Raw genomic sequence first — 24,534 nt, forward strand, 5'->3', positions numbered from 1 at the left:
CTTCTCTGAGTTCCACTATCTGCTGTTCGGCCGTCATGTTGTCTGCCGTTCGTGAGCTCGCTAGTAGGCACCCGCTTTCTCTCCTCTCCGCGAGGCTGTAGATGCCCACAATTTAAGGGATGGGGCTTACTGTCAGAGTTGCTTCCAGATCCTAGCTCACAGAGGATCACGCTAGCCAGCGATCATTAAATAAAAGTCTTTATTGAGTTACAGTTTCCATTCTCAAGCTGCTGCGTGCAACCCTACGTCTAATGGTTAGATCGGCGAAGCCCCATCTGAGTCTCCGCCCCTTGTACACCAACTTAATATCCTAGCCTTGCTCCACCTTTTCCGCCTGACTGTTCTTCTCTGGGTCCCTCTGCCCCCCGGGGTCTCTTCCTTCCGGGATTCCTCTGACGCTGACGCTGACCCCCCTGACTCTTCTCCCTCCTTTCGGCGGGCTTTAGGACCTGGCTCCCTTTCCGGGCTGCCTACTGCGCCACCTTCCTGTGCATTTGAACTTGTCGCGCGCGCCCAACCTTCCACCTTCCGTCTGACCGTTTCTTCGCTCCCCGATGGAGGTGTGGCCACTCCTGACTCGTGCCCTCCCCCCTGTTGTGAGCTGCCAGCGCTTGATCCCTGGCGCCCTTCCTCTTCCCTGCTCTCTGGCGGTGACGCTGGTCCCGATTTCCAACTGCTCCCCTCTGAGTCCCCTCTGGCTCTATCTTCCTGGGGTGTCCCCCTAGGCTCCCCCCTTGCCCTGGCCACTGGTGCTCCTTTCTGTGAATCTTCTGATTCACTGGAAAGACTCGGAGATCTCGGGTCGTCGTCATCACTCATCTTTTCTTCTGCCTCCTCCCCCTCGCTCTCTGTTTCCTCCCTTGCCCTTGCCTCTGCTCCTGAACCCCTGACACATACCTAATAATTTTGCCTGCGTAATCTGCACAGCCAGCAAGGATTTTCAATATTTTCCTTGTCCGGTCTCAGTAATTTACAATGGGACCTTAATATTTTGAGATCTCTGAGTTAGTAGCTGCAGAAGAGCTGCATTTTATTTCCTCTCTTTCTCTCCTTCCCTACATCTTTTGCCAATGGGCAGAGACATATTGAATTGCTATCTTCCTTCTGTTTGATTCATTCGCCCCATAAAACAATCAGTTCTCTCCATGGCACTTTCTGTTAATCAAGCTTTCTCCCTCCATTAGAGCAGTTGTTCTTTCCATCACTTTGGTATACATAATCACAAACTTTCCCCATTACCCCAGTGAGTAGGTGTTGCTTACATGCCTGTCAAGGGGATGTTAGTGCACTATGGTTTTAGCAAGAAATGCTAATGTCAGAATTGTGGTGGCCTTTGTTCATACATCTTGTGTTCCTCAGAGAAGCTAATGAACAAAATAATTCAAAGACCCAAATGCACTATTAAAGTGCATCACAATCCTAAAAGGAAGAAAAGAAAAGAACGAAACAGTGAGTCCTTGGGACAAATAAACCTAACATTTCCCAATAACTTTAAACTACAACATGAAGGGAGGACAAAAGCTGCCCTTTTTTCTTTCTTGCAAACTGTTCACAACAAGACCACAATCCCATCCACAGATGCATCTATCAATCAATGCTAATAATCAGTGCATTGCAAAGAAACATTCGTGAATTGCTGCCTGTCTGGGCCATTTTAGGTTATGTGGTTATGACAGGCCATGGGAGGCTTCTGCTTACTGGGACTAATAATCATTGTAGAGTTGGAAGACATCCAAAGTATCCTCTAGTCCAGGCACGTCCAACAGGTAGATGGTGATCTACTGGCAGACAACTGGACGTCTGTGGTAGATCACTGGCTCCCTTAAAAAAAGATCAACATTTTCCCCTGCACCAAAAGTGGGGCTTTCCTTCTCGGTAAAAAAAGCTCAACAACTTTGACCTGAACCCCAAAAAAAGGGGTTGATCACTGCCAGTTTTTAACTCTGTGAGAAGATCACAGTTTCTTGGGAATTAATTGGCCACCCCTTCTCTAGTCCAACCCACTGCAATGCAGGAATCACAGCTAACCATCTCTGTAGTGTCAGTTACTGACCATGGCCTTGGGAGTTCACTGCATCCCCCTCAGTCCTTATTTATTGTGAATGACTATATTACCCACAGCATCAAGGGTAGTAGGTAGCATTGAAAGTAGTGCTAAGACCATCAGTTCAAAGATTTATCCTTGTGCAACAGAATGTTCTCTTCTGCCTTTCACTGTAAAGCAAATGGGGGTACCCCAAGTCCTCCAGAGCAGTTTTGGGGATAGGGTGGGGTACACATGGAAAGGGGGGCACCCTTTTTGTTGTATCACCAGTGATTGTGGTAGCACACCCAAGTTCATTGAATACCAGTTCATTGAACTGCGTGCCAGTTTCTGGAGATCACAAGTGGATGAGTGCTATTGCACTCATATTCTGATAGTGGGCTTCCCAGGATGAGCATCTGGTTGGTCACTACAAAAACAAATTGTTGGACTAGATAGGTACTTTGTTTGATCCAACTGATGGGTCTTATTTCAGCTATAATTTATGGTGGACTCTCCTGACAGTACCACAACGTAAAAGTCCAGTTTTCTGAGTTTGAAGGAGGGCCTCATCTGTTGTGCCACCCATTTTGTGATATGATCAGCAAGCACTGACAATGGGCTGATTTTGCAGACCACTAAAATCCTTCCCATCTTCCCCACTGTTTCCGGGCTGTTGATACTGAGTTCTTTTTGGTGGGGTAGTGGTTCTGGCTGTTGTGTGTCTACTTGGATTTTTAAATGGTTGCTAGTTGTTGTTTTCGTGGGTGGCACTGTGGGTTAAACCACAGAGCCTAGGACTTGCCGATCAGAAGGTCGGCGGTTCGAATCCCCGCAACGGGGTGAGCTCCCATTGCTCGGTCCCTGCTCCTGCCAACCTAGCAGTTTGAAAGCACATCAAAGTGCAAGTAAATAAATAGGTACCTCTCTGGCGGGAAGGTAAACGGCATTTCCATGTGCTGCTCTGGTTCGCCAGAAGCAGCTTAGTCATGCTGGCCACATGACCTGGAAGTTGTACGCCGGCTCCCTCTGCCAGTAAAGCAAGATGAGCGCCACAACCCCAGAGTCGGCCACGACTGGACCTAATGGTCAGGGGTCCCTTTACCTTTGCCTTTAGTTGCTGTTTTTAATGGCTTTATGTGTTTTGAGAAACTCTTGGAGATTTATAAAGGAAAAAGTGGCATAGAAGTTTGTTTGTTTGTTTTTTAATTTAATTGATTGATTGATTGATTGATTGATTAAAATATCTCTTGTTATTGCTTGCCTCCGTAACATAATAAAAAGTCACTAACAGTATCTATCCAGCATTGCCTCCCTGACCCTGGGGGAGACAGCCCTGCAGGCTGGTACACGTATTTGCCCTTCACTCTTCTGTTAAGGGTACCGGAGTACGTGGGGCGGGGGTAGGGGAAGTGAGAACTGGCACCACATCTGATATTTGGTAGCTTTAATTGCAGCTTTTCTTAACGTCAGAGCCATTTTAAGCATCTTAAGCATACATCTTAAGTGTAGTACATGGAACAGTGCATTAAAAATATTAATTAGAAAGAAGTTAGCATACTAGGAATGGGATATATGCCACTGATGGTTCACTGTTTCCTAATCTTTTTTTGATATTTATTAATGTTAAAGGAAAATATATGTCCATAAACACACTGTGAATGCCATGCGTCCATAATGATCTCCATAATGCTGTAGGAGGAGATTGAGAAATGGCAGCTGTTGATGGATAGCTTGTAATGGAAATGGAGAAAGAAACTGGTAATGTGATTTCACTTGGATTGCAGTAGGGGGTATTAAAATACAGAACTCTCTCATAAAATGGTCAATACCTGGATCAATGGAATGATCTAAATGGTAGGCTTCCTAGCCTTTTTCTTGCTGTTCATTATGCTATAACTGTTCTTCACAGCAGTTAACTGTTTTCTGGAGGACCTTGTATCCTTATTCTTAGCATTAAAAAAAACAAAAACCACAGGAAATTTAGAGCATCTTACATTCAGGCAAATTTGCTCCCCCCACCTATGCCTATGTGTGTCCTTCCATACACATACATGTCCATAAATGCACATTAATATGCACAGTGTCCTATCTTAGACACCTAGGATTGTATCTCTGCAAAAATATAGATGTACAAATCTGTTGATTTTGATTCTCTGAGTTTGTCATTTTTTTAATCTTAAATTCAGACCTCAACATTTCCACAGCAATTTGCCATTAAAAAAAAAATCCTCATGAGAATTTGCCAGTGTTTTAGTGCTCATTTCTCTTAACAAACACATTTTCAAATGCTTTTTAAAAAATTAATATACACATTTGTGCAAGCAATTTACCTAGATATAGTGCATTTTTCATATTATTTTCACTAATATACTGTATGTGGTTTCATTTCCCCTTAATATATTCATTTTTTGTACATATTGTTTGAGGTACTGCATTGTAAAACTTGGAACAGTATGAATTTCAATGGGTAGCCTTGCTTTGGTTCATGTACACATTTGAGAAGTGCAAATTAGATATTCTCATTAAAATACAGACAAAATCTAATTTACCACCAATCCCTAATACTACTTTATCCCTTAAAATATGAGCAATGGGGAGTGGGTCGAACTAGTTTAAGATTGTTCTTGTTTTTAAATCTTGTATGCTAATTAGGATGCCGATTTCAGGAGGGGAAAATACAACTTAAAACCAAAAATGAAAGACAAATGAAGTAGGAAGACAGAACAGGTTGTGACTTGAACTTCTGCTTTCCCTCCCAAGATGGGCATTACTACTTATAATACCTGTAAGCTTTTATCAGCAGTTTTTATCTCTAGCTTGAATCCAAAGGTTTCTTATGTGAGGAGGAGGAAGAAACTGGTGCTAGCAGAAGGCAGCCCCACAAAAATTCCCATCATGCTCCTGTCCAATCCCAAGCCCTATCTCAGGTATAGTAAATATGGTAGCCTCCAGATGTTGTGGGCACCAACTCCCATCAGCTCCATCCAAAATGAGTCAATGAACAGGGATGAGGACCGTTGTAGTCTAAAATATCTGAATGCCACCACATTGCCAATGCCTGCCCTATTCCAGACTGTTCCAGAAGGTCTGTCAGTGCTCATGAGTTTGGGAGAACATCAGGTATTGGTGGTGAGCAAAGTTCCACCTGCTTTTCTCTAGATCCAATCTTCTCTGTGTTTATTTTTTTTATTTCTGATCATCCTTTTATATGTCCAGACAATGTATATCTCTCATTTAGTCTATACCCACCCCCGAACAATTAATTATGTCCCTTAAGAAGCCTTTCCCCATGTAGGTGAAACTTAGTCTTGTTAAAATTAACAGAACTAAGTTTGTTAACTTGCTGTGCAATTTTTAATGCAGTCATAGAGCTGGAATGAGATTTGTAGGCCATCTTCTCAATCTGTTTCTTGGATGCAATAAATCCAGACAAGAGACTCTCCAAAAGATTGCTCTCCACTCCCTGCTAAAAAACAACAACAACTCTCAGTGAGAAGAAACTAGGACTCCTTAAAATAACTAGCTGGTTATACTGTTGAACTGCTCTAACCATTAAGAAGCTTCTCCTGATGTTCAACCGCAATCTAGCTTCTGGTAACATTGTCAGCATCCGGGGGTCAAAAGGCCAGCTGACTAGGCCCCAGCTGGATCATCTCCCTCTCAGCCTTCACGCTGCGGACATTCATCAACCTCTGGCTCCGACGTAAATCAGCGAATCAAGCTTGCTGACTTGAGCACACTATACATAGCAAAGTAAACTGTACAACAGAAGAGGCTGAGGCTGTGGATACATACTAAAACTACGGATTTATTTTACATAAATCAGGACAAAGAAACATGTCGTCTCTCCTTGCCGTCTTCTCGGAGAGAGACTCAAAACAAAAGCAATACACAGAGTGGAAGTTCCGCTCACGGGACCCAGCAATCTGTGCTGGAATGTAAACAGACATGGGACACGCAACAATCCCATGTCTGCAACAAAAGGTGGAATGGAATATCCAACAAACATAAGCTCTTTAGATCTACTCCTGACATGCAGCAAAGCAGATAACAAGCCTTTGCCTTCTCCTGTGTGATGCACTCCAGGTAGTTGTAGTTGAAGAGTGCTGTCATGCTCTTCCCTACCCTTCTCTTGCCCAGGCTATTTTCTTCAAATGTTTCTTGTAGGACTTATTTCCCATATCCTTGACTGTCACCATTGCCCTCCTTTGATTCTGTTCCCATTTGTCTGGCAAGTGCATGACTATCTTTTCTCTAAATCAGAGCCATAATATGTAGAGTCATGCCATCCTCGCTAGTGTCATCATCTGCTGATGGCAAACATGGAGCCTCAAACAGCTGAGCCCTTTTAACATTTTATTATGTTGGAAGGAAGCTTCCTTGTACTTTGCACATGAGGACTTCCTTCTGTAAGAGCCCACTTCTGGCCCACACTTTAAAAGGTTTTGGATTTAAGAACAAGCTAGGAAGGGAAATCAGTGTCTTGCGGATTGCAGGGCAGGAGTGGGGGACCTGGGGGCCAAATGTAACCCTTCAAGCTGCTCTGTCTGGCCCTTGGGATTTTTACCAGGCTACACCCCTCAAGTCCAGGCCATGCTTCACACTGTCCTTGGGTGTTTTTGGCTGACTGGAATGTGTCCTTAAATTAGAATTCTTGATAATGGATGAAGATGGAGAGATGTGTGTGTAATATGGGAGATACGTAAAAAACCCCCACCACAACAACCACCTATGGTTTTTGCATCTGCCTATTGCATATGCATGTTGCTCCATGCACCTTTGCCTCTGGCTGCACTCACATGTGGCCCATAGGAGGTTGCCGTTGAATAAATGTGTCCCTCAAGCTGGAAAATGTTTTCCTGGAGTCTTAAGAAAAACATTTTTCTAGTGTAGGGGATGCAACAGATTTTCTTACACCACTTCTGTGCATCTGAATCTTTACTGGGTAAGGTAGATATTTGGTTTCTGAAAAATGGAATATGACTTTTACAAAAATAAAAACGAGAGAGAGACAAAGTAAAACCACCATCTTTTATGCACAAAGAACTATATAGGAGATATAAATGCAAGTGTATCAGCACAATATCTGCTCTGTGCATTGTTTATACATGTCTATCCAGATATAACTCCCTTTGAGATCAATTGGGCTCAGTACCAAATAAGTGGGTATAAATTTAAACTCATTTACCTGGGTGTAAGTTCCACTGAATTCAGTTGGCTCTCTAAGCAGACATACATGACTGCATTGTAGGAATTCAAAATGAATATATAAATTCAATTGCTCTGCAGAAGTTTGTTCTTGAAATGATGACTGGAGTACTTCTGACCACCCACTTTCTTAGGGACTGAAATATTCTTAGACAGATAAAAATGGTTTCAACACCCAATGCAGCTTTGGTGGAGGCTACTTCATAACCTGAACCACTAACAACTGAATAATTCCTAGTTTGTTTTCTCTGGGGTGTAGTAGCTCAGTTTATGAACGCACTTGTACTTCACAAATCACTCTCAAGAGCAAAAGGGAGAAAAATGGAAAATCCATTTCCCTATGTCCCCTTGGGTCTTTATTTAATTTTTAATGAAATCTGGAGGATGCTTCATCAATGGCAACTGTTATGTAGTGTAGTTTCACCCTGGGCCAACAGGGGGATACTGTATATAGTTTTCACTCAGGTCTGTAGATAGTTTTCACTCAGGTCCGCGGCAGTTATTTTAGGCGGGAACTCTGGGCTGTTGTGGTTACAATGTTGACAGCCGGCTGCCTATAAATACAGGCCGGCTGAGCTGTTTGCAGTTAGTTCTATTCCAGCTTACCATAATAAAGAGCTACTTGAAGAAATCGCTGTGCCGGCTGCTATGTCAACCCACCACCTAACACTGGCGACGAAGGTGGGATTGATGGACATCAGAGCACAGCCAGATGCGGCCAGCCTCTGAACTGAGCTGAATCACTGAGCTGAATCACAGAGCGAAATCACTGAGCGAAATCACTGGGCAGAACCAATTCAGAGCTGACTGTTCTGGCTAGAGCACTGTGTTCCATCCATCGCCCTTCACGCCGGCATCGGAATCATGGCTTCACTTGTGCCTCTACCGCCGTTTGCGCCAGCCTCTGAATCATGGGACTCCTACCTCGCTCGGTTCGACTGCTACCTCCAAGCCAACGAGCTGACAGAAGTATCACAGGAGCGGAAGCGGGGCCTATTCCTCAGCCTCTGTGGGCCTGAGGTGTTTGAGACGGCCCGAGCGTTGGTTGCGCCTGAAGCAGTCCAGGCAACACCATGGGACACGATCCAAGAGAAGCTCCGCAACCACTACGCACCAAAGCTGTCCAAGATTGCTGCCCGCCATGCGTTCTACCACCGGAACCAGGCAGAGGGGGAGTCAATCAACAACTACACCACCGCCCTGCGACAGGCTGCAATGCACTGTGAGTTCCGAGACTTAGACGATGCCCTGATGGATCGAATCGTCTGCGGGGTCCGGGACATCCATCTGCAACGGCGCCTCCTAGCCAAGCCAGACCTCACGCTACAGAAAGCCATTGAGGAGGCTGTGGCCTCAGAAGCTGCTGAACGCTCCGCCCAGGAGATCCGCAAGTCCAGCAGCCCGCGTCTTGCTAGGGAGCCAGTTCCGGTGCATCATGAAAAGGCCAGCAGTGAGGAGGCATCCTCCAGTGAAGACGATGACGTGCACCAGACAAAGCGGGAGCGCAGGAAGTTCCAACAGAAGTCCAAGGGCCAACCGGAATGTGCTGGCTGCGGAGGCAACCATTCCCGTGCCAAGTGTCGATTCAGAGACGCCATCTGTAGGAAGTGTTCCAGAAGGGGCCACATCGCTAAGGTCTGCCGATCGGCTCCGTCTGACACCCCCCCTTCATCGATTCGCAAGTCCAAGTCTTCACTCCAGTCTGCCAAGGAAAGTTGTTTCGCTCTCACCAACTGCCGCTGCCCGTCTGGAACCACGATTGGCCAAACCGACTCGCCTACGCGACGCAAGCTGAACGTCACGGTGCTCATTGAAGGAGCTCCATGTGACATGGAGATCGACACCGGGTCTGCCCTGTCCATCGTGTCATGGAGCACCATCAAAAGACTGGTACCCAGAGTGTCCAAAAGGCAACTCGACTCTCACCGCGTACACCTGAGAGACTACCAGGGAAACGACATTCCCGTGGTAGGCGTTGGCCGGTTCCGGATCGCCTTCAAGGATTTTTCGGGCCTGCTCCGGTTGGTGGTGGTCGAAGGTCAGCGGCCAAGCCTCCTAGGGCTAGACTGGTTTGATGCCCTCGGCCTGGAAGTCACCGGCATCAACTGCATCTCTAATGCAGAGACTGAGGGTCTGGTCAAAGACTTTGCCGAGGTTTTTGACGGCACCTTGGGCCAATATACAGGTACGCCCATCTCCTTTAGCCTTGATCCACAAGTCGCCCCCATCAAGCTAAAGCCACGCCGGGTTCCCTTTGCTCTCAAGGCTAAGGTGGATGAACAACTGGACAAACTGATCGCCCAAGGGGTTTTGGAGCCGGTTGACCACGCAAAGTGGGAAACCCCCATCGTCACGCCTGTCAAGCCAGATGGGTCGGTGAGAATCTGCGCTGACTACAAGTGCACGATCAACAAGGCACTTCAGCAGCACGCTTATCCGGTTCCTGTTGTCCAACACCTGCTGCATTCCCTGGGTGAGGGTAAGGTCTTCGCTAAGCTGGACCTTGCCCAAGCCTATCAACAACTGCCAGTCGATGATGCCACTGCTGAAGCCCAGACGATCGTCACCCACCGGGGGGCTTTCCGTTGCCGCCGGTTGCAGTTCGGGGTGAGTGTGGCTCCTGGCATCTTCCAAAGCCTTATGGAGCGTCTCCTGCAAGGGCTTCCGGGCGTGGTACCATATTTTGATGACGTCTTGGTGTCTGCAGACTCACACCAGCAGCTGTTCGAGCGCCTCCGTGCCGTGCTGACCAGGTTCCAGGAGGCCGGGCTCAAGGTAAAGAGGGAGAAGTGCCAGATCGCCGTTCCACAGGTAGAGTTCCTGGGCTATCTTATCGATGCCTCCGGTCTTCATCCAACCACATCCAAGATCCGCGCTATCCAGCAGGCCCCCACCCCAAAGAACAAAACGGAGTTGCAGGCATTCCTGGGGCTGCTGAACTTTTATAACATGTTCCTGCCCCACAAAGCCACAGTGGCTGAGCCTCTTCACCGACTCCTTAGCACTAAGACGCCTTGGGCCTGGGGTCATCGGGAGACGGCGGCCTTCAACGCGGTCAAGGCTCTCCTTTCTTCAGACAGTGTGCTGGTACAGTACAGTGAATCCAGGCCGCTGGTCCTTGCCTGCGACGCCTCACCTTTTGGCATCGGTGCTGTCCTTAGTCACCGTTTTCCAGATGGAAGAGAAGCACCGCTCGCCTACTTTTCCAGGACACTATCTCCGACGGAACGGAATTACAGCCAGCTCGACAAGGAGGCATTGGCACTTGTGGCTGGAGTGAAGAGGTTCCATGAATACCTCTATGGCAGGACTTTTGACCTCATCACTGACCACAAGCCACTCCTGGGCCTCCTCGCCGGTGATCGTCCAACTCCACCGGTCCTCTCACCACGCATGCTGCGATGGACTGTTTTCCTGGCTGCCTACCACTACCGGCTCATCCATCGCCCGGGGAAATCGATGGGCCATGCCGACGCCCTCAGCCGTTGCCCTCTTCCAGCATTTGTGGAAGACCCGGCTCCAGCTTCATCGCTCCTTCTGATTGAGGATCTTCCGGCAGCGCCTGTATCGGCTGCCACTGTGGCCTCCGCATCTGCCCAGGATCGCACCATCAGCCGGGTGCTCAACTGGGTGTGGAGGGGGTGGCCACAAGGGCCTTTTGCATCGGAGTTCCAGCCCTTCGCAACCAGACAACATGAACTCTCAGCTCGTCGTGGCTGCCTGCTGTGGGGAGACCGCGTCATGATTCCCCAGGGACTCCGTCAGCGCGTCCTGGAGGCTCTGCACGTTGGCCACCCGGGAATTGTCAAAATGAAGGCGTTGGCTCGGTGTTACGTCTGGTGGCCTAATATGGACGATGCCATCACTGCCTGGGTGTCCGCCTGTCAAGCGTGCCAGGAGTCGAGGCCTGCACCACCGGCAGCTAAGGGACACACCTGGGAGACGCCAAAGACACCCTGGTCGAGGGTGCACATCGATCTGGCTGGCCCCTTTCACGGCCGGACCTTTATGGTAGTGGTGGACGCCTATTCCAAATGGCTGGAGGTCGCCCTGATGCCCTCCACCACTACTGAAGCTGTCATCCGGGTGCTGCGAGGCCTGTTTGCAACGCATGGGTGTCCTGATGTCCTTGTCTCTGACAACGGACCGCAGTTCACGTCAGGCACGTTTGAGCGGTATCTTTTGGGACTGGGCATCCGCCATGCCCTAACGGCACCTTTTCATCCATCCAGCAACGGGCAAGCGGAAAGAATGGTGCGCTCGACAAAAGAGGCACTGGCGCGCCTGGACCGGGGAGACTGGCATGAGCGGGTCGCCGAATACTTGTTCGTGCAACACATCACCCCTCATGCGGCCACAGGGAGGAGTCCTGCTGAACTGCTTATGGGCCGCCGCCTCAGGTCACCGCTCGACCGGCTACACCCAGACTTTGCCGTGGCTGAACCCCCAGGCTGTGCCAACGCACCACGGTCATTTGTCCCAGGAAACCAGGTCTTTGCCCGGAACTATGTGGGGGACATCCCTTGGGTGCCAGCCACAGTAGTGGGAGTCACTGGACCTCGTTCGTACCAGGTGGCACTCGAAGACGGACGCTTGTGGCGACGGCACATAGACCAGCTTAGGCGCAGGGTTGGGGACTTGGACACTACCGAGGTGCCCCCAACTGCGCTTGCGGCTCCAGAAGAGACACGTACAGATGGCGAGGCCCCACCTACACCTCCCTCACAAACTGCCAGCGTGGAGCCGAACCAAGCCGTTTCAGAACAGACTCAGACCACTCCACTTGCGGAGGCTCCACCCACAGCAGCGGATCCAGGGGAGTTGGTTCCAACGCCACCTAGGGTCGCACCACAGCCTCAGCGAGAACTGTGTGGCCCTCCGGACTTGGCTACCAGTCCCCGGCGGTCTGGCAGAGTTTCCAAGCGCCCAACTTATTTAAAGGACTATGTTGTTGGACAGGTATCACTGTTGGTCTAAGTATGGGAAATGTAACCGATATGCTTTTGTGCTTAATTGAACCATTACGCGTAGTGCTGTATATAAGGAAACCATTACGATTGTAACTAACGCCTTATCTCGGTGGGGAGGGGTGTTATGTAGTGTAGTTTCACCCTGGGCCAACAGGGGGATACTGTATATAGTTTTCACTCAGGTCTGTAGATAGTTTTCACTCAGGTCCGCGGCAGTTATTTTAGGCGGGAACTCTGGGCTGTTGTGGTTACAATGTTGACAGCCGGCTGCCTATAAATACAGGCCGGCTGAGCTGTTTGCAGTTAGTTCTATTCCAGCTTACCATAATAAAGAGCTACTTGAAGAAATCGCTGTGCCGGCTGCTATGTCAACCCACCACCTAACAGCAACAATAAAGTCGTTTGAACACTCATCTCGGCAACAGGAGGAGTAATTGTTTCAGCGAGAGCGCAGAAATAGGCCTCAAAGGAAAGGCACTTTTAAAAGGTGGAAATGCTCTGATGGTTACTTAGATTATGTGCGAAAGAAACAAGGTAGGGTAAAGGCAGTGTGATGCTCTAATACTATAAATGCTAATATTGAAGTAAAGATTGGTTGGGAGTCTGTGTTAAGATAGCTACTTGTATGAGCTGCCATTTCCCTAATCATTAGCCTGGGCTCTGAGTTTGCATACCCAGGCCCCAGCGTAAGGTTCAGGCCCAAGGCACAGCTGGAGCCCTTTGGGTCAGAGGATTTTGATCCAGGTGTTCCTAAATTGAGATCCACCCCAACCACCATGCCAGGGACCTATCCCTCTGTGTCAACTGGGCAAAGCATCTTCCACCCCACCTAGAGGGGATTGTCTGGGGGAAAGCAGGAGTGCTAGACTCTAGTTGAAATGCCTTTATGGCCTTCAATTCCAGTGAATAGGCCTTCAAGGACAGAGTGAAGCCTAGAAAGGGTGATGAGGCCCTGGAAGCATAACAGACTTCACTCAGGTTAGACTTCACTGCGGCAAGTTATTTACTTGGAAGTATATTGCCCTGTTGTGCCCTGTGAGCTTCTTATCAAGACCATTTACAAGACAGCTTCAAAAATATCTATCTGCTTTTCTGGATTTGAGAGTAGCAGAAGTGCCCTTTCACTTCCAAATTCAGTGCTAGCTGCACAGTTTTTTAATATTCAGTTGGCTATTACTAAATGAGTTACCCTTATATTTCATGTGATCTCCACAAAGCTCCTATGGCTAGGCCTTCTTTGTATTGTTACCATCACTTCTGTGACATCTGCTGGTCTATGTTAAAACAGAAGCAAACATTTCCTCTCTTTTCCAAACAAAGCAATGGCATAGGTTTTTGATGCAGGTTGGGAACACAGCGTGTGATTGCCATTTCCCAGACACTCCCCCATGGGCTGCTGTTTGCACCTTTGCAATTCAGGGAAGGGAAATGGTGCAGGGGGAAAGGGTTAATATTTTCCTTCTACTTTAACACATTCTGATGAAGAAAAGGACCCCTCTTAATATGCTGTCTGCATAATTAATTGTTCAGAGCACAAACTGATATCTTTGCACATCCCCCCATATGCATTTGTCCTTTATTTGCTTCTTAACTGATGAGGCAAACAGAGAACTTCAGTGATTTTTGTTAGCTGAATAGGATCACAGATCACAGACAGAAAAGCAGTCAAGGCTTCCACCGCCGTCAAAATGAGATCTACTTCAGAAAACAAAAGGGTAGGCTCACAACACGTGAACACAATGTTTTTTTTCAACTGGCTTTTGATTTTAAAACAAAACAAAACCCTTGAAAGAAAACATTCATTTGGGGTAGGGGAAATGCATTCATTTTCATAAATACATGGCTCCTACCCTTCCCAGCTATATTTCAAAATGTTTTTGTTAGTAATCTTGATCCCTAAAAGTATTGAGGAAGGACTTTAGATCACTGGTAGAGCATCTGATTTGTATGCAGAAGGTCCCAGGTTAAATCTCTAGGTAGGCCTCAGACCCTTGAAGACCTGTTGCCAGTCAGTGTTGGCAATAATGAGTCTGACTCAGGATGAAACAGCTTTCTGTGGTCTTGAGTAAACAGTATATAACATGCAAATTTTAATTTTAAATAAAAAAAGTTAAAATTTATTTTTTAGAAATTATTAATTTTTTAAAAAAATAAAAAGCAGCCTCAGGAGGCTGGCTCTTCAGCAGAGGAGTAAGAGGGGAAGAAGTACTTCACCCTTTTCCTGCCGTCTATTATTTCTGCTCAAAAGTGCCTTTTATTTCTGCTTCCCTTCCTTTGAGGTTACAATATACTGTAGATACAACATGCCAATGCAAGTAGCAATATCGAGCCCTGCAAAGGAAGTGGAGAGAATCACTGTGTGGAAGGAGATGGTTTTGAGCAAGAAAATCACTGGTATGGATAGTCTTTAAGAAGTTTTTTCCATCATTCCTCCATTCAAAACAGTCCCCAGGGGCTTCTATTAATGATGACAAAATAATTTTGGAACAGCATTGTCTTGTGGGCAAACTTCTTGTGGTTGCATGTCAGTGGTGGGTGGGACCAGAGGCAAAAGTAGGCAGAGGGATGGATGCGACTCTTGCCTATTATGCATTGGGTTACATTTTAGGTACACAAAAGCCATGTTTCCACACAGAGAGAGACAGGCAGATACTTCCTCTCCAGGTAAGCAACAGCACAATTCAAGGGCACAATCTAGGCAGGCAAAAAAACGCAATGAGGATGCAAACAGGAATGAGAAATAAATGTGATTCAGTTCAGATTTGAAGGTGAACTTACCTAATTTATGCTTCCCTAAATGCTATGTGAACTGAATGCCAATCATCCTTCAAATTTTGCACTTCTCTGAATTTTGTATTTCAGTTTTCCAGCCAAGTAATGCATACAAAAATGCACATACCAGGGTAAAGTCTGTATATAAATGCATGCTTTCATGAACATAACATGCCAAAATGAATTGTATTAGAAAATTGTTTTGCAAAAATGCACATATTATGCAAAATTGCATATAAAAATGCATTTTAGGAAGTAATTTACACTGAAATGCTGGTGAATTTTCCTGGGAACTGTTTTAAAAAAAATCACAGTAGTGTGGTCATGTGGGAAACTGAATTTAAGTCTGGTGGGAAATCAAGGATTGGAATAAAAGTTGGGAACCATGACCCTTAAAATCAGTTTCCAGTTTCCTTAAGGAAAACTCCTTAAAATTATTACATAGATTACACACACACACACACACACACACACACACCTACCTTCTATATCATATAATTGTTGATGGGGTTGCAATAAACTTGGTTTATATCATTATTTATGCTGGGAATATCAGTTGGTGCAAGATTTTGGGAATTAAATTTTGACAGAAATGATAAATATTACTAAAGAAACTATAGTTTGTTGTCCAAAATTAATGTTGCTGAATATTTCCTTGATGATAATGTAAATATATTGTCAAAAGAATTGGTTTTATATATGATATAGACAGCCCAAATAGTAACTGCAGCTTAACGGAAAACAGCCCAAAATCTGAACTCTTGCTACTGTTGTTGTTTAGTAGTTTAGTCGTGTCCGACTCTTCGTGACCCCATGGACCAGAGCACGCCAGGCACTCCTTGCTACAGTTCACTCTAAATATAGTAGACAAGATCAAGTGTAATTTGAGATTTCAACAAGGACTAGAACCTCCAGACACATTTTTATATAATTGGCATCCCTTTATGTCCTATATAGCAGAACCATCATTTTCAAGACAACCTTCATCACAAGCCTGACAAATCTGCAACTAAGCTTGATGATCTGATAAAGTCAGTACTCTTTGCTTGGGCTTTGTTATTTTAACTCATGTACAACTACTCATTCTGTATGTGCCTGTTTTATAGGGGTTTTTTTTTTTTCATCTTTTAGTTTTCTTCTCTTGTTATAATAGTTCTCTATGTTTTATATACATTATAAAATGAAATGATAATTTAAACAATTACAAACAAACAAAAAGATGGGAGGGGGATGCTGAGAGAAACCACATTGACATTTTCTCCCGTACGTAGATGCAGAGCAGGGCCACTGAAGGATGTAGCTTGGGAACAGAAGGGATTATTCAGCCCCTTTGCTGCAGGTTGCTAACCCAAATCTAAAGTCTACATTTCCCCCACTAATTTCACCTGTTATTTATCTGTTGCCCGCTGCAATGAAATATTTGTTCAGACTTATTTATTTAAGCAGTCAATTTGTTAACTGCCCTTCATCAGTTACAATACTAAGGTGGCATAAATTTAAAAAAGGGTTAAAACCTGTAAGTTCAATGTTAAAGAAACACATGCAAGAACATTTAAATATTAATCAATGTTTTGCAAAATAATAGAACCACACCTTAATCCAGGGGCTGCCAACCTTCCTTGGGTCAGCAGACATATTGGATTTTTTGGGGGGTGGGGGTGGAAGTGCAGTGGGTGGCACTTACAAAATGGCCCTAGGCAGGTGTGGCAAAAAACCCAAAATGGCTGCCACATCTAAAAGAGTTTTAAAAAATAGAACCACAAGTGGTGTGGGCATGCCTCCAGTCAGCCAAACACCCTCCCCAAGGGAAAAAGGCACATATATCACCCACCTCCAGGCTGAATCACAGAGAGAAGCATTTTTCACCTTCCATCATGGAAGGGAGGGTAGGTGTTAAATCCAGGCATCCAGTGAAATATACAATGTTTAATAGTGGGTGCTCAGTGTAGGAGGGAACAGGCCAGTGCACATAGGAAGTGAATGGAAAGAGCAAACAATCTGTGATGCATTGTGGATCTTTTCAGGAGCAGCATACTGGTGGTCACACTGGTTCCTACGGGTGTTGTATTGGTGATCCCTGCTTTAATGCGACCAAAACCAGCATCAGTACATCTGACTTTGAATATCACCTATCTCTCCTGAATGGCTTAGCCCAGGCATAGGCAAACTTGGCCCTCCAGATGTTTTGGAACTACAACTCCCATCACCCCTAGCTAACAGCCCAGTTGTCAGGGATGATGGGATCTGTAGTCCCAAAAAATCTGGAGGGCCGAGTTTGCCTATGCCTGGCTTAGCCACTCTAATTGTCCCAAGAGCACCTTCAACTACTTCAAAAACCAAGGAGGGAAAGGAGCCATGGGTGAATGTGATTCATGTATTCTCCTTCTCTGTGGGTATTTGCAGTTCTGAAATGGAATACATAAGAAAGCCTGCAATTTGGATGTTACATTAAACCGGCTGCATGAGACTCTTGGAATACATTGGGGAGCTTTGCATATACAAAAGAGGCAACAGTGCACTGTTGTGATTTAGTTTTTGAATATAACATGGCATTGTCAGTCAGCCTTTATTTCTGGGAGGAGAATTAGGCAGCAGGGAATGTTTTGAAATGCCATGGATACGAGGCAGAATGGTATCAGAACCAGGAGGAATAATAGGTCAATAGCTGACAGATGGCAATGCAAGTCGGAGAGGCTACTGGCAGATGGAATTGACAATTTCGGTAAGGCAGAGCTTTTGGCCACAGATAGGAAACACTGGAAAGAGAGAAGAAGGTCTCGTCTTTCTGATGATACTGCCAATTTGGACACAGTGGGTTATTGCTCACAGTGAGACATATGGTGGAGGGGGGGAGGAATTGATATCCTTCCATGGGTTGGACAGAAATCAGGGAAGGATGCTTTGAGAGGGCTCAGTATCCTACAGAAGGCAATATCTTTGTTGGACCAGCCATTGGCAAGGAAATGCAAGCTTTTAAGTTTTAATGGAGCTCCTTTTCAGACATAAAAAGTGTCCATTGCCATTATCCCCTCTAAGAATGATGGAGGATGGAACAGCGGTATTAAACTCCACTCTCTGTGACTATACTAATGCTCATAATGCCTTCCTACAGAGAGGAGTTTCAGCATGCATACAAAAGCTGTCTAATGACCAACAGGAGCAAAAGAGTGAGTTTAGGGTCAGAGCCAGATATAGTGCTGGGACAGACACCCAGGAAGGTCAGTTGTGGAAACAGAGTCTGTGGCAAGCCAGGGCTTGTTTTGAGAAATTTGCATGCAAGTCTGGAATGAAGGGGAAAGTAGGCAGGAAACTGAAGAGCAAAGGAGTAGAGGGGGGAGGGTGTGAGTAGGAGACAATAGGGCAGGAATGAGGATATGCAGGCCTGAATGTGGCCCTCTATACCTTTCTATCTTGCCCTCAGAACTCTCCCTAGACCAGACCCACTCCTCAGTCTACACCTCAGTCACACACCCTGCCCCAAGCCATGTCCTTCACTGGCTGCAATTTGCATCCTCCTGAGTGTTGTTGCTTATCTTGAATGTGCCCTCTTTCTTGCCTGGATGGAGGACAAAGAGGGCTGTGTGAGTGTATGTAGAAGCTAGCCTACTGTTGCTTTGCCCACTTTTACCTCTGGCCCTGCCAACCTCCGACATGTGGCCCTAGAAAGGTTGTTCAGAAGAGAATGTGGTCTTTGGAGGGGGGGGTCTATACCCCAGCAATAGTGGAATAGGCTGAAATGCCTTAAACAAGAACCTGGCTGTTGTATTACAAGCTGGTGCATGTTGTTAAAACTATAGTATATGCTTTCTGCATTCACTGCTCTTTGTGAAAAGGAATACAAGAAATAAAGTGAGCTTTGTAAGTTGCAGGTTAAGAAATAATGTGGCTGCATGCATTTGAAGCCTTTTAGAATGTCTCCAGGTGTAGAGTAGAACTATTTTAGAAGATGATAGCCCTCTTCAGGCATTCAAGAATCAAGGTAAAACAACAGGTGAGGTAGGTGCAAGGACCAGTATGCTACTTTTGCCCTCCCACCCCATTTTTTGGCACTTCCCAAAAAAAGCTGAACAAGGTGGGAGTTCCTGCACTTCTTTTTCTAGAAAAAAAGCACTGGTTTCCAGCATAGCCAGTTCTTGTATTTTTGAGTTGTGGCAATGGCCAGTCCACAAACCATGCTGGAGGATATGTTACATCTCTTTGGGAGAGCACTGGGCCAAAGAGCAGAAAGATTCCCTCATTCTTTAGTTCAATATATCCCTGGTGGGAAAAATATCTTGGGGGGGGGGGGGATAAGTCCATCAAATGTTGGATACAAATGGAAACCCCATGGATCATGTCCAACTTTGCATAATAATGATATAAAATTGTACAGAATAGACTTAGGTTCATGTTCACCTTCATACACATAGTCCACACTAGTGTTTTTTCAACCTTGTCTCCCTCCCTGCTGATGTTAGAGCACAACTCCCTTTACCTCCAGTCAGCTTAGCCAATAGACAGTGATGATAGGAGTTGTCCAGTAGCATCTAGGATCCAAGGTTGTAGGTGGAAAGTCTACACACTTGAGAAAAAACGAGTCTACATGCCTACAGCTGTGTGCATGTATAGACTCTCTACTTAGCCAGGTACCACAATTGCATTTTTTTTAATGGAGCAGCTAACAGCAGTTCACTTAACTCATGAATATTGGGGCTGCCCTCGTCCTCTTCCATGCATAGACGGGAAGGTATGGAGCAGACCTAACACCTTGAATCTACCCAGGGCAAACCTCTTAAGAGCTGACTTTGGATTTTGTATAGGTTGTGATGGTAAAATAGACCACGCAACCTCAACAAGCAGATAGAGATATTATTATTGACTTCTCCCTCTCCCCATCTCTCTCTCTGTGTGTGTGTGTGTGTGTGTGTGTGTGCGCGCGCGCGCACGCACACACACACACACACACACACACACAGATATTGGGGAAGGTCTGTAGCTCATTTGTAGATCATCTGCTTCACATGCAGGAAGTCTCAGGTTCAAACCCTGGCATCTCCAGGGAATCTGAAACCTAGGAGAGCTGTTGCATTCTGTGGATAATACTGTGCTGGATGGACCAATGGCCACTTCCCCAAATTCATAAATGACCTGAATACCTTATTTGCTGTGTTGCCAGTTTTCTTCTCCCAGCTAGCTTTTTAAACAGAAGATAGTAGAAAAATAATAATCCTCACCTGCACTTTCGAATGGAACTGTCCATCCATTGTACCACCTCGGGTCCTTGCTTCCTCATTCTGCTGCATCTTTCAACCACAGCCGAGTTTCAAAATGAATTTGCCAACAGGAACCAGTAATTGACCTTGCTTTCATATGCACTGTCATCAAATAATCAGAGTATTTTAACGTAGAAGTAGTTCTTGTCTTTCATATCCTGGTCCTCGCTAATAGCTTTAGACACTTCATAATACCTTTTACAGCAAGGTCAGATTAACTGGGGCTTTTATTGGCCAATATTTTACATAGAATCAGTGGACCAAAAACCTGTAATTATGTATGTGAGATAATCTGTTGAATAATTAGCAATGGTTAACCAGTTGCTATCTTGTAGGCCTCTTTTAGGAATTTGATATAAGAGCATCAAACCATCACATATCCATCAAGGTTTTATTAATAGTGGAATGCACACTAAATGGTGAGAATATGCATGGAAATGTGTCATGGGGATGAGTCTAGAGTAGAGGTGGGGAAGCTTTTAGGCAGGGGGGGCAGGTTATTTTTATTTCCCCTCCCCTAGCAGACCAAATTTGACAGGTGAGTGGGAGGTTCAAATAGGAGAGCTGGAAAATTTGAAAGCCCTTCATTTAACAAGATTCCTATGCAAATCCTTTCCTGGATCACAAAGAGGTTTGAATTATAATCCTGCTGAACTGAGCAAAAGTGGGTGGAGCAACAAATGCAAATATTACCTTACTACAGTTGGCCAGTTTCTACATGCATTTACATACCCTTCTATACCCTCCATTACAGGTAAGCAAAAGGCACTATCAGAGTTCATGGAGGATGCATCCTGGTGGCTCTGGAGAAAGTAATCCTTGGAGAGAGGCCTGGATGGCTGCATTTGTCCAAGTTCCCTCATACCTGGCCTATAAAGGCCGGCAGTTGCTCTCCAGGGTTTTAGATAGGCGGCTTTCCGAGCCCTACCTGGAGATACTGGGGATTGAATCTGGTATCTCCTACATTAAGGGTGGGTGTTATTTTTATCCCAGTGGGCCAGATACTTGTCTCTCTTCATAGGTCAACTTAGACAGATGGATGAGACCACCCACATGTCAATCGTCTGACATCAGACAAACTACCTACCTCTTAAAGGTGCTCCATGGAAGTGTGCGGAAGATTGTGACTTCACTTTCAAGACCACTCAAGGCTTGCAAGAAGCCCTGCACAATTCTTTGTAGCTGCTGATCATTGGGCTTAAATGCTCTGCCCATCAGCGGGTAGGCAGATAGTTCAAGGCTGGTTTCTGCAGCGATCAGCTGCATACATTACTTCCTCATGGGAAGGTTGTCCACACAGCCAAACCAATTAGGCTTGAACTCACTGCCCATCAGCTGCAGAGACCAACTTTGTATGTCAATTCTCTACTATGGAAGCAGCCATGTTTCTACATGGCCCCACACTTGATGTCACATATGGTAGGCAAAATTTCATACTCTGATTGCAAGCCCTATCACCTTCCTCTCTTCCCTTTTCCTTTCACCATGTCTATATTATTAGATGGATATGCATTATGTATTGCAGTACAGCCATACCTCGGGTTACAGCCGCATCAGGTTGCGTTATTTCAGGTCGTGGACCGCCAAAACCCGGAAGTATCGGAATGGATTACTTTCGGGTTTCGGCAGTCGGACATGCACTGAAGTGCTAAATAGAGCTTCGCGCATGCGCAGAAGCGCCAAATCGCAACCCGCACATGTACAGATGCACAGACGCAGGTTGTGAATGCTGTGGGTTGCGAATGTGCATCCCTCACATATCACGTTTGCAACCCGAGCGTCCACTGTAGTTGTTAATTCTAAGTATACATACTTAGAACTCAGCAATAATCAAGTTTGAATTCATGTGATGGTGGGGGAACAATGAGACATAAAAATAATAAATGAGAAACCTTTCATTAGAAAGATTTAAAATGTTCTGTGGCATTTAACTTCAGAAATATTCATTGTTCTTTATGAGCAGAAAACATCTCTGTTTTGTACAGCTAGCACTGATTAAAAAGGGGTGCACCTTGTTCCATTTTTTTAAAAAATAGGCCAATTTAGTAAGTGTATTAAACTTTCTATACATGACAACTGTTCTCATTTTCAGAATGCAGTTTATCACCTCCATTAGTTCAGATTTCTTATTATGAGCTCAGAAAAGGTTAATGAATACCTTAACAAGGGAGCACAGGTACTGTAATGGAGTGTAATAAGCAAATATGGTGATGGGCTCCTTTTGTTAATGTGATTGCAGTATAAATCCACAACATGTTATAAAAACAGCAGAGGAAAGCATCAAATTGTAAGCATTCATTAGTACGTGGCCTGCAAATATGCTATGGAAATTTTCCTCAATTTTTAGCCCAGGAGGTGGGTTGACTTCAATCTTGGATCTCTCGTGCTCTCATTTTAATTAGAATACCTGTCGGCTGCTATAATTTTACAAAATGACTATGCATACTGAGGCTCCTTTAACAGTTACAACATAACAAGGGATGCTGGCACAGGAAGGTGTCTTATACTGAAGTCTACCTAACTCAGAACTGTCCACACTGATGGGCAGCATCTCTCCAGGGTTCCAGGTAAGGGTCTTTCCCAGCCCTGTCTGTCTTATTCTGATGATCCAGATAGTGTCATCCATTTCGATCCATTTGGCAGGGCCCAGATTAATAACAAGGGGCACCATGGATTGAGCCTTTCTTTAGTTCAAAGCAAGTTCTTGACCAATGTGCTTTGGTCCTTACCCCCAGCTTGGTTCAGAAAGTATGAGCTCATCAAGACTTTTATTTTGTGTCATATTTCTAAGTACAGGTCTGGACTTTAAAGCTCCATATCCAGTTCTTTCCCTGGGAAAACCCATGTTTTACTGCTGGACTGGAGCAAACGGCAATCAGGTTTTCCACTGGTTAACATCAATCCTGATTCAATGGTAAAACATAGGTTTTCCTGGGGAAAGTGCCCGGAGGGGGGGAATGCCCAGATATGGAGCATTAAAATGCAGACATGTGCCTGCAAAGTGCAGCACAAAAGGAAGTCTGGGTGAGCCCAGTCTCTGGGGGCTCTTAAAAGCCTGCTTCAGATGAGAGTCCCCCAAGCTCAGATCCATATCAAAGGGAATTCTCAGTTCTACATGAGCCAAACTCAACCACCAAAGCATCCCTCCCTACCAAACATGCCCCAAAACACTCTCCTTCCCTTGCCCCAAGTCTTATTTGTCAAAATCCGCCTGTCTCAATCTTGGGTCTCCAGATGTTGTTGTCAGGGATGATGGCAGTTGTAGACCAACACAATTTGGGACCCAAGTTTAAGAAAGGTTGGTCCAGATAATAGTGAAAGCAATGCAGGAAGGAAAATTCTGAAAGGAACTCCCCACCCCCCACTTTTCTCCTCACATTATCAGCAATTACTTTTAGGTGCCTAAGGTGGTAGCAGTAGATAAGATGCAGAAAAATCCCCTTGCATGAGTTTTCTTGCAGATGTGATTCTTGGATCCAACCTATTCTTTAAAAAAAATAAAATGTTTTTATTGAGAAAATATAACAAAGCGTATTAGAATGGAAAACAACAAGAATAATGAAACCTTCCCTCCTCCTTTTCCCATAGCAATATGCATACAAGAACAAAAATGTGCTTCTACAATAAGAATGTTATCCAATATGCAAGACCTGGAATTGTATGAGATTTATGACTTCAAATGACAGATACCAGAAAACACATCCAAGTGATGAAATTTCATCTGTAAATTCTGCAACAGTCAGTTATGCATGGACCAAATGTCCAATGTAGTTTGTGGAAGTTTATCTGCACATCCATGATCACTGGTAGAAAAAATAAGGATCACCAAGGTCTTGGGTTTGATCCCCATACGGGCCATCTGCATATTCCTGCATTGCAGGGAGTTGGCCTAGAAGATCCTCAGGGTCCCTTCCAACTCTACAATTCTATGATTCATAAAATTTACACACCAATTGATTGTAAAACCTCAAAGTGGTTGACAAAAGTTAAAACTTTAAAATAAAATAAACCACAACTATACTTTAAAGCATAAAAGGTAAAGGTAAAGGGACCCCTGACGGTTAGGTCCAGTTGCGGACGTCTCTGGGGTTGCGTGCTCATCTTGCTCTATAGGCCGAGGGAGCCGGTGTTTGTCCGCAGACAGCTTCCAGGTCATGTGGCCAGCATGACTAAGCCGCTTCTGGCGAACCAGAGCAGCGCACAGAAACGCCATTTACCTTCCCACCAGTGGTGGGATATATATATATATATATATATATATATATATATATATATATACCTTCCCTATTTATCTACTTGCACTTTG

The 24,534-nt window shown here is 45.3% G+C and overlaps 2 long non-coding RNA genes across 4 annotated transcripts in view; both read left to right on the top strand.

Moving 5' to 3' along the window:
• LOC308468881 overlaps positions 1-24,534 on the top strand; it is a 211,996-nt gene that overhangs the window by 42,428 nt on the left and 145,034 nt on the right. The window lies entirely within an intron of this gene.
• Positions 5,800-16,021, top strand: LOC308468878. 2 transcript variants are annotated; one of them, XR_013981924.1, is made up of 3 exons: positions 5,800-6,115; positions 14,484-14,598; positions 15,934-16,021. It is a non-coding gene; the product is annotated as an uncharacterized lncRNA (long non-coding RNA). The 2 variants fall into 2 exon arrangements; XR_013981925.1 differs by having other exon boundaries at positions 5,800-6,112.

Source organism: Podarcis pityusensis (assembly GCF_964106645.2).
Source record: "Podarcis pityusensis genome assembly, chromosome: Z".
Taxonomy (NCBI): Eukaryota; Metazoa; Chordata; class Lepidosauria; order Squamata; family Lacertidae; genus Podarcis; species Podarcis pityusensis.